Raw genomic sequence first — 15,935 nt, 5'->3', positions numbered from 1 at the left:
TGAGCCCAGCAACTTCTGCAGGGCCTGTGGCCAGGCTAAAAGCACTCTCACTGGGGCTCCCACAGTGGCCCCCACATGTTCACAAATGGCTCTTGTCTTGGTTGTGGCCTCCATCTCACTTCTGTCCCCTTTGGGTGTGTGCGTATGGATGCTGAATGGGAAGATTTTGCAGACTGGGAGGGTTTTGTGTTGGGAATCCCATTTGCAAAGGGTCCTTTTAAGCCGTGTCATAAACTGTTGTAATTTTGTGGAAGCATTGTGAGTCCTCATCACTACAGTTCTTCACATTGTTGACTGAACTTTTAATCTGCTTCCCCGCATTTAAAGGTCCTCTGCTAAGCCTTTTGGAGCACTACCATGCCTGCTTGCTTGCTATTAAGCTATTGTTGATGAAATACAAATTGAAATGTGCACATAATTGATGCAAAAGAAAACAGAAGCAAAATACATAAGCCCACTTGGGAATATATATTGGTTTGCTTTTTGTCCAAGGTTTATAGTTTCCTTTTAATTACGTATCACAATTAAAAGGTAAGTTACTGTCAAATATACTCTTTTCTTTGCAAAAAGAAGTTGAGTTCACTGTGGGGCAGTCAGACTATATGTCTGATGCCCCCATTTGATCTTTGTCCTTTAAAGTCCAGCAAAACTTCATTCACTGCACTTTTGGGGCTGTATAAGCCTGAGGAGAAACATTGTCATTCAGAAGTCAATTCTGCTAGCCCATTAGGAAAGCACATTCACATTAATGGTTCCACAGTCAATCAGTAACAAAGTCCTACAGGAAGACATACCTGTTTCATTGTTCACTGATCTGGCAATTGGATCAATATTATTTTGAACAAGTCTTTTTTTTGACTTCATCTGTAACATCTCTTTTTACAGGTAGACTGAATGCACACTGTAAAACTGTACTGCAGATACTGCTAAAAGGACCAGCCATGTCTTTTACAGGTTCTGAGTCCATAGGAGAGGCTCAGCTTTGTTCACCCAAACAGTTTTATCTGCTTTCAAATGAGCTCCTATTAATCTGTTGTACCCTGAGGGAGTAATAATCATGATCTCTTTGCTGACTCTTTGAGACATTGCTGTTCTCTCTAGCAGAATTTCTCAGTGTGTGCCACAGGCTTTCTGTATACTTCCAGAATGTTAGGGAGGCTCTTAGGCCATTCAGATTTTGCTGTCGTATTCACAGAAGTGTAAAAATACAAAAATGACCCTGGGCTTACCTCTTATCTGTTGCAGGTTGCCTCCGTGCGTGGTTTGAGGTCCGTATCCCATGGTGCTGGGGTAGGATCATAACAGCTCCCCACAGAGCCTGTGCAGTCTGCAGCGAATGGATTGATCTGTGCTCATCTTTTCCCAGCCGGTTGAAGAGGCCATTCAGCTGTAAGAGTCCATGGGATCTGCATGGATATGATTTTTTTGCTCCTAAGTAACAGTGAAGAAGATCTGCTGCCAGCACTTCATTTCCTCTCTGCCTTTCACCACTGTGGCTAAATATCGGTCAGATTTCCAAGGAGAAAGGTAGGGATCTTAAATTAAAATATCTATACTTTTGTGAGTCAAATGCAGTTCCATTCAAAGAATGAATTTTGCATAATAGAGCACAATGGAGATCAGAGGCTTGTAGCAAAGCAATTCGTTACTAATTTTCAGCCAGTCTGGTATTTCATAGAACAAGTGACTTCCTGTAAGCTATGTGTTACACAGCAACCAAAATATTTCTGCACAGAGTATAAAAAGGTGGATGATGTTCTAATGCTGAGAAGGGTTCTGTTGGAAGGAGCTTTGCAGGTGGTCAAGTAATCTAGTGGTTCAGATATTATTCTTCTGCTAAAATGAAATGGTTTGTAATGTGTTTAATATTAGAATGTGTCAAATTTAAATACATTTTAGAAGAAAACATGTCTAGAAGATACTATATAGCTATGGAAAGTGATTGACTACTGGGAACCTTAAATAACTGGAAAAAATGGCCCACAGGAGGAAGCAGGAGAAAGTAACAGGAAGACAGAATCATCTAGGTTGGAAGAGACCTCCAAGATCACTGAGTCCAACCTCTGACCTAACACTAACAAGTCCTCCACTAAACCATATCACTAAGGGCTAAATCTAAACGTATCTTAAAGACCTCCAGGGATGGTGACTCAACCACCTCCCTGGGCAGCCCATTCCAATGCCTAACAACCCTTTCAGTAAAGAAGTTCTTCCTAATATCCAACCTAAACCTCCCCTGGCACAACTTAAGCCCATTCCCCCTCGTCCTGTCACCAGGCACGTGGGAGAATAGACCAACCTCCACCTCGCTACAACCTCCACCTCGCTACAGCCTCCTTTAAGGTACCTGTAGAGAGCGATAAGGTCGCCCCTGAGCCTCCTCTTCTCCAGCTGAACAACCCCAGCTCCCTCAGCCGGTGCTCGTAAGACTTGTTCTCCAGACCCCTCACCAGCTTTGTTGCCCTTCTCTGGACTTGCTCTGGACTTGTTAGTATAGGCAACAGAATGTGTCAAGGTGTGGGTAGGGACAGTTTTGTAAGGCTTTTACAACAAAGGAGAGTTATGTGATTGGGATACTAGGGTCAAGAATATCAAGTTGCACGGTCTGAATACAGAGGGAATTGCTGTTAGTTGAAAGCAGCAGATCAAAAAGATGCAAAAACTGTAAAATGCAGTTAATGCAATTCTAACTGGAGGGAAAAAAAAATATGTGAAGTTTCCAGTGCATAAAGTACAAGATACAGCCTGTATCAGGTGAGATGGATGCTTGGCTGGAACATGAGACTCCTTTCCTTTGGTCCAGAATTTTTCATTGATCTGTGTGTTTTTTCTGTAGTTTTCTGAAGTGTTATAGTAGCTTGCCCTAGCAAATCAATTAGATATATATGCTTAATAGTAAATATATAAGTAAATTTTCAAAGATGATAGAATGGTGTGGGTTGGAAAGGACCTTTTAAAACATTTCTGTTCTTTCCTGGAGCCAATGCCTAAATGTTTAGCATCTTGGCAATTCAGCCGTAGCAGAACTAATGTCTAAATTCAGATGATGTAAACACCAGAATATAGCCCTGAAAGATGTTTAAAAAAAAAAAAAAAAAACACATTAGAATGTTTCTCCTGTGCTACCCTTGATAGACTATTCAGAAGGATCATGTTTTTCTAACACAGGTTGTGATGTATCTGCAGTTTAAAAAAGTTATCAGTCGATCTTCAACAGAAATATCCTAAAACTTTCTATTTTCTCAATCTCCTAGCAATAAAATTCTATTAAAAAATGCAGATATTTCAATCGCAGTCACTTATATGAAGAGCATTTAATAGAATAAATGGTAGAAATGTAGTTCGTGAAATGGCTACCATGTAAGAACAAGTACAGCCAAAAGTGACATTTTACTAATCTGTAAGATGTCTTTTACTTTGTAACCCATTTGAAAGATTCTTACTGGCCGTTGAAATAGACACTATGTTGGACATCAGTTAGTGTGATTAAGTATGGGTGTTTTTTATAATTATTATTAATCATTTAGAGAGGGGAGTGAAAGCAAATTTTGCAAAAACACAGACTAGATGGTCAACCATTTGGGGATTTGCAGAGCTTGCAAAAAATCTAGCTTGACTCAGTGGATATTTTTAGCCTGTTGTTTGAAGAGAGAAGGGTGAGTGCTTTTCTGACTAGCTAGTGTTATCATCCCTGTGGTCAGTAACAGGAAGCAGCACATCTAAGAGATGCTAAATTGTTTTCTGCAGGATCATCTCTGTGCTCATTCTATATCTGGTTGTGTTGTGGTTCTACAAGATCCCAGAGGTGCTGAAATTTGCTGTCTAAAAATAGATGGTATGAATTACCCCTCTAATTAGTCAACTTCTTCACTATTTCTCTGTAAAACTGTTGTGTGTGTTTTGTTCCCCCCAAGGACCAATCCCAGATCTGTCTTAAAGAGCCTAATATTGCTCCCTTTGCTATGGAGAGGAGGTCAGTCCTCACTATTGAGGCATTCAGAACCAAATATTACTAGCCTGTTACATTTGTATCTAACTTTCCTCTAGAAGATTTTATTTTTGATGTAAGCTGATATTTTGTTAATGAGTAACCTTCTGGGTCACAAGCTTTAGGAAGTTCATTATATAAATTATATATTATTATATAGTTCATTATATACCTGGTAGCCTTGGCAAATCTTGGGTACTCATAAATAATTACACAAATTTCAAAACATAGCTTGAGTACATAAAGACAGTCTAATAACTAAATACTGTAGTACTTCATTTGTAATATTTCATTCTTTTTGTTTTTTCCTTACCTGAATCCAAAATCTGGTAATTGTAGAGCAGTCTTTTCCTTCTTGGAAGAGCAGTTACCTCCTGATCTCAGAAATACTACGGAAGTTGGATCTTAAAGATTCAAAATAAGAAAGCATATTCTTAGAAAGAAATCCATTAGCAGATTATTTCAAGAAAAAAAAAAGGAAATTATAGTTTTTTTATGTTCTTGTAATAATTTTTGAATGCTAATACCAGCAAAGCAAAATTGAAACTATCATAATAATACCACATGCATCCATATGCCATGCTGAGACTTAAGAAATATCTTAGGTTTTAGAGGGGATTTTCAATCCCCTCTATTTCCCAGTGTTACACCCTAAGGTAGGAAGAAATTCTCCAAACATCAGCAAGTTCTTTTTTTAATTTCTGTTAAGAATTTTTTTCTTTAATTGTGCACTGTAATGTTCCTTTTTCACTCTAACTTCTATGAATTCTTCTTTAATTTCTCTTTCATGGTCTTCCATTTATCAAAATGGACCTCGGTATTGCTTTGGGCAACTTTCAAAGCCACTTGTAAGTTGTAGGCATGACATTAAGCCAATTACATATATAAATTTTCCTTTGTAAGTTTAAAATAATGCTCTCACATATACCTATTTCCTTTTAATGTCATATTCCTACCAGCATTCTTTTTCTTCTGACCTCCATTCTTAATACGGAGATAGGCACATTCTTTCAGTTACAAGGTTGTTTTATATTGGTATCCTCTTTCTTAGTGTGAATTGCTTGGTTTGTCTATACAGTTTCTCTGCCTGTCAGTGAGTGTGTTACTGCTAACAGTCTGTGTCTTGCCAACTAAAAACGCACTGGGATCATAAACATCTGGTTTTTAATCAGATGTTATTCTTGGATAATGTTCAAATAATTTCGTGGGAGTTTTTACCAAGTGAAAGGATACAATCCTATTTGATGTTATCATTTAGAGCAATTCTATATAAAAAGGTTACAAAAATAGTAAGTCTTGCTTTCTTCTAGGACTTTTTTCCCCCCTATATGTACTGTTAATTAGTAGCTAAATACACTTAAAGGATGAGGCACACAAGATGCTCAAGTTATCCAGAATGAATATACAGTGACTGCTTTTCAGGATTTACACAAGGTACTTTAGGACATAGGCACATGCAGCAAAAGAAAAAGCAAGGAGGTGGAGATGAACAGTGAAATAGTTTCAAATCCAGTAGTTTGTATTTCCCAGGGATGCTGGCTGTGAAGTTTTGCTTCTGAAGTTGCCCCAAAGAGACCTGCAAATAATAAAATTCTCTCTGCTGTTAGAGAGTGGATGATCAACTTAACTAGCGTTTTTCTTTGTCTTGCAAGCCTGACATCAGTTAGTGTGTTTTAATGATTGCTTCCACAGAGCAGCATGGCCACACTTCTCAGTTAGTCTGGAAAGCCAATTTCAAAACCAGCTCAGTGAAATTTAGTCCTGTGCATATACTCACCGACTCGGTGTCTGGTGCATGGCAGGTGTCATAGACAGGCAAAATTAATATTAGATAATTTAGCCCTAATTGAACTGTCAGCACACGCTGTTTTGCAGTGAAGCGATGTTTCTCCTACACTTAAAAACAGAGACTTGCTGTTCTTTTCCCCTGTTTCTCCTGGTCTGCACAGCTACATGCATATGTTAATGCAGTGATATCTGATTTAAAAAAAAATGCATTTGAAAGGACAGTAATTGTCTTTGAGATGTCAATAAAATTAAATGACATCCTTCCCATTTTGGCTTTTCTTCAGCTCGGGATTTCCTGTGTTCTTTCAGCAGCAGTCTTAATGGGCTTTGAGTTCATCATGTTACTGTGATGAGATAACCTCTGTATGGTGAAGGTGCTGCCAGCTCCACCAGAACGGCATTGCTATACCTTAGTAGCTTGGAGATTTTGAACAGAGTAGTAGCCAATGAATTTTAGGAATTGCAAACTTAATTAAGTTCCTGTTTCCCAAACAATGAACCTTTTCACATTTAACAATATTGTTTGCAGATTATCATAATTTTTGAAGCTGTTCACTTTCTCTCTCTCAAAATGAATCCTCCTGGGAAGAGTGTATCAAATGAGGGTGAAAATAGATACCTTCAGTATGAATGCACTGGAATTAAATTCACAACATGTTACCACAATGGTAAAAAGATCAACAAAGAAGTTTTTATCATTTTATATTTGAGAAATGTTTAAAAAAGTATAATTGAACCAACAACCATGACATGATTTTAGGAATGTGTGATAACCAAAGGTCTGATTGCAGTCATCCGAAAGGATTCTACCCAAATCCCTGAAGGCCTAATGAATTAATGTCTGCCCAAATCATGTTATAATGATTCATAATTTCATTTTTATGTTTATTTTCTGGAAAATGAAAGCTTTTTGAACTTCAGCTTTTTGTAACAATATTTAGATTTATTTTTTATTACTGCTTGGAAAGTAGACAACTATTGTAATTGCTAATATGTTACTCTTGGCTCAATTACATTTATAGGTGAAATTGTCGCTAATTTTTTGTTTGTGTGCTATGAAGCAACTGAGTAGGGAATATTTCTTGTCCCTTTCTCAGGGTTAAAAAAAAAAAAAAAGCTCTTTATTTTAAACAGTAAAAGTGAACAGTATTATTTCCCTACATGCACACAAATCTTTTCAGCATGTAGATTTCCCCCCTATAAGGGTGCTACCTGAATGAAAGCATTTCTTTGTCAGGCCATAAAAATCATGGCTAAAAAGAGTACTTGAAAACACCTGTCATGCACTTGTAAATCTCCCTTAGACCACTCTTTCTGACAGAGCTGTAATTTTACAACGTTTGATATTAAAATGAAGTTTGGAAACCTTTTAAATTGGCATTGCTATGTGGAACCTCCGGATGGTAAAATAAAGAATGCTGTGAGAGCTGCGAATTAGCTCAGCTTTCTCAGTTTGGATCCAACTAAATCTATCCAGGTAAATGACAGGTGATTTATACTAACAAGGAATTGTCTGAGAGGAAAACAGAACTGAAAGGGAATTGAATTGGGATAGATGTGAGTGAGGAGAATGAGACACTTGAATTTCTCAGACGTGTCTAAGCATGTCATTATATAGACAGCAGCTGAGGGAGCAGAAAGAAAGAAATCACTGATCAAGCATAGAGGCAACTCACAAACAGGAACCAGAGAAAACTATGAAGAAACTCATTTAAGTATTCTGGACAAAACTAGTAAATGAGGAATCTACCTTACCACCAGCTGACTTCACTGACTGTCTAAAAATGTCACTAAAAGCATCTATCATCATAACTTTAAACCATAGCCAATAAATGCAATAAGGCATATCGGCAGCTGGTGCAAGAGGAGCCCAGCTAGCAGTGGCAGGCAGGAGCCAGCCCCACAGCAGTGCCATGCTCTGCAGCCCCACCGAGACTGGCTCAGCAGATGACGGTGGTCACACGAGTGCGTCAGCCTTCTTGTCTGCTCCATCTTTGGTCAAGTTGCCATTTCTCTCTCTGTATTTCTTTGCCCTGTGCTGCTGCTTATTTAACTCAAGTGGTAATGCTTACCATGTGTCCAGCTCAGAGCACAGTGAACGTTTCTGAGGGAAAAGGCCACCGGTGTAATATAGCGTCATTGTGAACTTCTGCTGTTGGAAGAGGAGATCTTGTCCAAGAAAGAGCAGCCGAGATAACGGTTCCAGTCCGAATAAAGCACGTGCAGCTTTTCAGGCCTGGCACATTGTGAGGCTCAGGGTGGCACTACAGGGGGTAAAAAGCACACCAAAGGGGTACCCACAGGCAAACCTCCTGCTCGGGGAGCTGGGGCCAAGGACTCTGCCACGGGGAGGCACGGTGTCACGGTGGGAAAAGAGGGGCACACTGGGAGGAGACCACAGCGCCTGCAGGAGGGCAGCAATGGGCTGCCAGCTGAGCTAGGTTGATGTTAGTGACTTGAAGGATGTGTTTGTCAACCTGAAAAGCATTAAAAAGCATTTAGCTGTGAGATTTGCTTATTTTTTCACACTCTCTTTTCATCAAAAGCAATGAATATTCTGCTTGTTGAGAGATCGAATATAAAAGCTTGTCTTTGGTGCAGCTGCCATTTATTCTGTTGCAAAGTGCCTTTCTTTTTTTGTGGTGATTTTTGATGTGAAAAATTCATTATATTTCAGACCAACTGCTCCTTTTTTCCTCCTCTATCCTTTTAAAATAATCTTTGAAATTCTAGAATAAAAAGCTGGAAAGAAGTGTCAGAGCTGAGCAGATCCAGTTCGTATACTTTGGTTCCAGCATTGCATAATTAGATCTGCTGCAGACTTAATTGAATCTTCTTTTAGTACTGTTCAGACCTGCCTCCAGCTTTCCATTTGGTTATATAATAAACCTGTATTGTTGTTTAATTACATCAACTATGTTGGTTGGCTGAGCTGACATCAGGCTGCTTGCTTGAAGACACAGCATTTAAGAGAGAGCATTCATTCTCATTTTCTTCACTGTGTGCTTTGATGTGTGCACTGTTCACCTGTGCTCATCCGTTCAGTGTTTCTAGGTAATTATTGCAATTTAAGACCCATTTAATTATAACTCGTTACATTTATTTTAATAGTAAGTCCAAAGAGTGTATATTTCTCCAGTCTGTACAATGAATTCTTTTTATGGTAACAAGTGGGGTTCTCTTTTCAGTATTGATGGTTACATTCTGGTAATTTACTTAGCCTAACTGGAATATTTCTTGTCACAGTCCTTAAAAATAACTTTTTGGGTGCATTGGCAGTGCATTCTAATGCAACTTACTCATGTAATTTGTCTTATTGGTAACACTCTACTGTGACTCTGTAAGTATTAAAAATTCTGACTATCATGCTGTAGATCCTGTTAAATGTTAAAACCATCTGGGAATGTCTTAATCGATTATTCTTGTGCAAATATTAGATGAAGAACACTAACAGTAAATTCCATCTTCAGCTTTTGCTGTAACTACTAATGCTTTAGTCCTTTGTATGAAAAAAAAAAATTGTTTAAGTTGATTTTCAGGAAAGCTGACAGGTTTAGGGCCTGGGAGTTGGTGCAAGTTTCTCTTTAATATTTAAACTTAGGAAGTTTGTGTAAGAAAGCAGTAGCAGATGTAGAGTTTGTACCCTTCTGCATTGGTTACTGTACCAGTGCATGTTTTGCATGTTTAAAAGGAAATAGAAATCCTGCTGCCTGTGAGATGCTGTTTTATGTTTACATGTAGAAGTGAAGAAGATGCATTTTTCTTCCCTCTGTGAGGGCTGACTATGGTACAGCTCTTTGCAGTTTGCAGGTTACCTGCTGAAGCTGGGAGACGGCAAACACTGTGTGTGAAGTGTAGTGTCTGTGCTAAACTGTAATAACTACTTAGATTCTGACATTTTCTAAAGATTTTGACAGTCAGCGGTTTGACTGAAGCTGAACTAGGAGCAGTTTATTTTGCACTTAGATCATCCCCAAAAGATTGATTTTTTTTTAAGGCTAATGATTCAGCAGGGTGAGTGTCTTGAAGCTGCACGTGCTGACTTCTGACCCAAGGGACTGTGGGCACCTCTGCACGAAGGCAGCCAGGGAAGAGAAGGGCAGTGGGACAGATCTCGTCCTTCAGCTGGGATGTGCTAGTGCCAGCCCTGGAATACCCCTCAAAAATAGCAGCATCTGCTGGCATTGTCGTGTTTTCTTCTTTTAACTCAAAGCTGCTTCCCATGTCCGTAGTCCCACGTTGCCTGGCTTTGCTTCAGTCTGTGACAAAGTCAGAGAATGCAAATCAAAATTAGAGCCCCAAATAATCTGCAGAGACCAAAGGGGATGCCCCTATGTAACTGCACAGTGTTGATATGGAAACTTTGAATCATCCTGATTTAAAGAGACTTCGGATCACCTTGAAGTTCTCTTTTCTATTCTTACCTAATATTGCCTGCTGGAGAAAATGGTAGGAAGCCCTGATAACACACATGCATGTGTGTATCTTGAGCAAAAATCAAGGTAACTATCTCGTATGCAGCTGGTAATTATTCAGGCCTTAGGACACCATTTTCTTGAAAATACACACAGGGGAGAAATGAAAATAACCATAATAAATTATTCATTTTGAGGAAATTAATATGCTAGCTACAAAAATAATCGCTCTGAAATGCAAATATGGTTAGAATGGTTTAGCTGGTTAGATATGCTGTATTGATAATTAATATTTATGGAAGGGTAGGTTGTCATCAAAGTTAGCTTTGGATACACAGCTTCTTCCATTTCAAAATTAAGTCTACATGAATTTGTAAATATAAATTGTGCTATTTCCTACAAACATTTTTAGACTCTAATTTTATTTTTATTTTGACCTAAATGCTTATTCTGTTTATATTTCCAATTCTCCAAGGTATAACTAGTGTTTCGTCTGCTATACAAATAGACAATTTGGTTATGGATGAGAAGGAAGACTTGAAATATTTAACAAAATCATTTTATGGTTGCAGAAATAGAACAGGGAAAAATTTGGAAATCAAAATGCTGACTAGATTAAGTTTGTGTTTTTAAGGAATGTGTGCTGAATAAACATCTATCAGCAGTGTTCTGTGACTCACACGTATATGTTCTGACCAAAATGATCCTTTGTAGTTCATTTATGCTACAGCCTGTACATAAAGAAATTCACTTTATTAATTTATTTTTTTCCTACATCCCAAACTAGTAGATAATAATTTTATTGGTATTTTGGGGGAAAAGAGTATTCAGGGATTTTTATTTTGTTTATTTTTTTAATTCTGGCTGCTAGGGACATCAAGAAAACTGTTAAAATGTGCTTTATCCATATCAAGAACAAAAATGCAGGCATGCACTTTGCGTATGTAAGTTGAAGATTAATTTGATTAGGAATTGCTCTATCACATTATTTTTTAGAAAACTTCTTTTCCTAGTAGCAAGTGACACAATAAGGATATATAGGAAATATTTTGGTCTATTGGGTGCCTTGATTTTAGTCTCCCAAATCTTTGCATTCAGGACTGTATAAGTGAAAATTCACGAATATATCCTTCAATGGTGGCATAAGTTTCTCCCTCCAGACTGTGAAAACTAAAGACAGAAAAGGGGAAGTGTTTGTGGCAGTGCTCTCAGACCTTGACCTTTTTATCAGTTCACCACAGGATCAGTTTCGTTCCCTGGCATGGGACTTGTTAGGGGACTCTGAGTCATGTTTCACTCATGACCACATGAATCGCAGTCATCCCAAGAACACCTGAAGCTAGAGAAATATTCCTTTTCTTGCATAAGGAGTCCCGTATGTTCATAAATCTCCAGTTTCGTACGAAGAACCTTATTTAGTAATTCCTGTGTCAAACCAATATGTGCTTTGATTATGACAGTCAACCAAGTCAGCATTTCTCTGGCTGTGGGGTTGTCATACTACTTCCTGAAGACTACAAAAGCATGTCAAAGGAACTGAATAGTAGTAGAAAAAGCTTTGGAAGTGTTTGAAATACTCTTCCTAGTCTATTCTAGACTTTGCAAGTAGATAGAAACAGATGAGCCAAATGGGGTTTGTATTTTCTCAAAGTCTGAGAAATACTGATGGAAGGAATTCTTAAGCAGCTCCATTCCTCTTTATATTCAAATTGTTAAACAAGGGTATTTGAACTTTCTTCTGTACATGGAAAAGCACAGAGGGAGTCTGGTGGATATTTCTATTCTAATTCGAAAGTATAGTTTACCAGGAAATATGTGGGAAAGCAATAGTATGAAAGTGTGTAATCTATTTTTAGCTAACCTTTAATGTACTGTGGTACATGAAAAAGAGTGGAAAAATAATAGCAGTCTCTGAATCACTTTAACATCAATACTGACTTGCATGATTTGAAATTGCTCTCCCTCATCCACATTCTGTCTCTTTCCTTGTCTGTAGCTATAATGGATGTCTGGATGTACCTATTGATGCAGGTGATGGTACTGCCACTTCTGCCTTTCACTAATATTCTCTTTCAAGCTGTGTTTTGCTGCTGATCCTTTGCTTTGCCAAAATTCCTTCCTTTGGTATATGTTCTATAGAGGATGCCAAATACTTGTCATTTTCCCTGTGTTTCATTTACCTGGCCTTATTCCATTTTGTTCTTGCAGGTAAACAATGCTGCAAATTACTGGGAGTGCAGGGGATAACTTATGTTCATGAAATGCAGAATTTACCTTTTGTTGTACACTCCTTGGCTTTGTTTTGAATCACTGTTTTTCATTTTAGCTATATTAGGCAGACTTTCAGATAAAATGAATACTATTTTTTCTTGTTTTGTGATGATCTCAATAGTTCCTTTACTGGATTTGTACCGTGTCTGGGAAGTCACGGGTTAGAGTGTCTTTTCTCTGTTCGTGCAGCCTTCATCGCTGTCTTTTTTGTGTGTTTCTGGAGCTCCTGGCTCTGTAAGTAATCCATTTCTACCTAGGATGTGTTTATTTGTCTCCTCTGACTCATTCAGTGGCTTTTGCACTGGGAATAGGAGACAAAGAATAAGAACTGCTTTTGGTATGTGAGAAGACAGAAACCTGCAGTTCAGTACAGTTAGCATTAAGAAGAAGAAAAAAAAAAAAAGGAAAAAAAAATGTGAGGGAAAGGGGGGAGTGAGAGAGAGTGCTCTGGAAAGCCTCCCAGATTATACATCTGCCCTGGTAATTCAAACTGGGATTTAACACAGAAGTAGTAAAGTTGATTGAGTAACTTAACAGTGGCAGAATAATCTCCCTTTTTCAGTGGCACGTGTCTTTGAAACACTCCCTCACTAACAGACCTCCTCACCCCCAAATGTTTGAATGCAGCTTAGCATACTTGCCAAATATAAAAATTAAACACCTGTGTGGTTGTTATGCACAGCTGTACCCATCTGCTGAGCATGCCACTTGCCACTTGCTTTGATTAAGAGCAAGTTAAGAGAGGCTTTAATTAAAGAAAGTCCGTAACACTGTTAAGCATCCACCTCTTCAGCTTCTTTCCTTGATTATACATTTTTCTGCTTTTCTCCTTGCAAATGACAAATTATTGGCTCCAGAAAGTGTGCGATTTAATAATAACAATAGATAATCATTTTCCAGCTTAAATATAGATCATCTAGACAGTGCTTAGACTGACACATCAGCTGTGATTTTGTGAAGCAGTGGTTATTCCTCAAAGTGGGGCACGGGGCTAACCAACTGCTCTACAGACAGACTGTTTGCTAGTGGTCGTGTTATCAGGTTTTGGTAATATTGTGCTGTTCCTTTGTATAGTGATCATAGTTGTCTTTAAACTGTAGTTAACTGTGGTTAGCATAGAAAATGCAATAAGGAGTATTCTGTAAAAAGGTACATAAGCCAAGAAAAAAAAAATCATAGCATTTTGCCATAACAGGGACATCTCACAATGGATGTAAGACAACCCAATGACACTGCAGATTTATGCCTCTTAATACTATCATGGCACTAAGGCAAATGGCCACAGTCCAAGCCAAATGAACATTGGAGCAAACACCACCTAATCAGCATGTGCTCATGAGTTGCAAAGTTTCTTCCTTCAAATAGCCGTGACTCAGTAAATTTGCATCTTAATGAGAATTAGCTATATTGAAGCAAACAGTGATAAAATGCATTTGATAATTACTATGTACGGTTTATACAGATATTCTTTCTGTGGCACTCTTTGCCTGATTGCAGTTGCTACCTATGGTCTGTAGTTTGCAGTAAGAGGAGTAATCAGTGATACCTTTAAACAAAGACAAAGCATATCTCATGTGTGCAATAGGATTATGAAATTTAGCGTGGGATTTGGGGGGGATGTAGTCTAGCTTACTGAATAGACAATGACAAATAATGGGATACATTAATCTTTAAGAGAATCTGATTGGTTCTTGGTCATCTTGAAAGGAGCTCAGGGAAGGAGAGAAGAAAACATAGAGCCAAAATAGTTTCTGCTTGTAAGAAGAGTAAAAAATGTATGTGCATTGATAGAAATCAAGGTCATAGAATCATAGAATATCCCGAGTTGGAAGGGACCCATAAGGATAATCTAGTCCAGCTCTTGGCACCGCACAGGTCTGCCCAAAGTTTAGACCATGTTACTAAGTGCACAGTCCAATCGCTTTTTAAATTCAGACAGGTTCTATCATACCTTAGGATCTTATACTTTAAGCACAGCTATAAGCTAAATTTAAGTATTCCACTATGTAAACCTTTCTTACCTAAATCAAATTTACTAGATAAACTTCTGCATAAATAGTTCTGTAACTTGTGAGTTGGCTGTTACTCTGTTGCTTCCTGAGGAAACTGAAGACAGAGCATCTAGGTTCTCAGTTTTGCCCTGACACATGTTTTTGAGAACAGTGAAGTATTCATGTATTCCCAGTGGAATTTGTGTATTCTCCTGTAGATCATAACACGTCATTGTTGGCCCAACTCCGTGAAAACTGTTTTCATCGTACATAGATTTGAACCTTTTGTCCAGATGCTGGAAATGGTGTAAATGTGTAAAGCAACACTCCTCTCCAGCTTAAAAGTAGCACAGAATCTTGCCTGCGTTGTGTCAGTTGAACAATACAGCTTACCTGGACCTTTCTACAGTACCGCTCCATGACAAAAAGATTTGTGCCATGTGGATATACTCTAGAGTGCTGTCCTGCTTTTTGAGTAAACCTATGGAAGCCTGTAGGTAGCATATGATTGCCAAGGCAAGGAAAGCTTTGTGAGGTGTGAAATGTCAGCACGGTCATCAAGAGTCCAGAATGCTAGGAAACTGCATTGCAAAAATAAGAAGGGGGGGGAGCCTGCTCATTTAATATCAGACTTTTCAGATTTTGCCAAACCATTCCAAAATTAACAGAAGGCAGGCCTACAGCAGTGTATTTGACCTCCTCTCACTGAAGCTGGTAGGTCTTTGGCAAGATGGAAAAGCTGTCGTTCCATGAGTCTTGTGCACTAATAAATTGTTAGAAGTAGAGGAGGGAAAATTTAGCTGCGATGTTTTGTACCGCCTTTCTTCTTGAGAGCAACTGACCTATGTTTCGTTCAAGTTGACTAAAGGAATTTATGTATGATCTAAGAACAAATCTGACAAATTTATTCTTCGGGGAGGGGAGGGGAGGGTGTGACTTACAGCAAACCCAGAGGAATTCTTTGAAATGAAACTGTTATCCTCAAAAATGTATAGCAAATGTATAGCCATTTATCTAGGAACTGAGCCAGAAAGTGGCTGATAAGTAGTTGCGGATGTAATTAAGCTTCATGTGTTTTCTTTGTTTGGGAAACACTAGGGAACATGCAGTTAGAAGGTATAAAAGAAAGAAATGACATGTATGTCCAGAGTACTTTGCTGGCTATTTCAGAGCTGTTCATCCAGTTGTCCAAAGGAAATAAAGTGGTATAAAGAACTCAAGAAGGACACTTAAAATAGGTGTAAAGTTTTGCACTGAGACAGTGATCAGAATATTAGGTAAAATGTATTAAAAGAACAAATCTTGCTAGGATTGGAGCGATGAGGAAAAAAGGACTTTTTCCAGACTTCACTTCTCAGTTGAATGTCAGCCAATTCTTGAATTAGTCATGTTAAAAGATTATATAACTTTACATTTGAAATATATTGAATTTTACCTCTCTTTTGACATTTATTTTTCAACTTAGCTTGAGTGTTTTGATTT

At 38.2% G+C, this 15,935-nt stretch overlaps 1 protein-coding gene across 1 annotated transcript in view; it reads left to right on the top strand.

The window, feature by feature from the left end:
* The first annotated feature begins 1,245 nt into the window (after positions 1-1,245).
* VSTM2B (V-set and transmembrane domain containing 2B) overlaps positions 1,246-15,935 on the top strand; it is a 113,902-nt gene continuing 99,212 nt past the window's right edge. The window contains exon 1 of the mRNA XM_083852184.1: positions 1,246-1,527. The gene's annotated coding sequence lies outside the window, so the exon portion shown is untranslated. The remainder of the gene's footprint in view (positions 1,528-15,935) is intronic.

Source organism: Anser anser (assembly GCF_964211835.1).
Source record: "Anser anser genome assembly, chromosome: 11".
Lineage (NCBI taxonomy): Eukaryota > Metazoa > Chordata > Aves > Anseriformes > Anatidae > Anser > Anser anser.
This window is presented reverse-complemented; position numbering and strand designations above follow the sequence as displayed.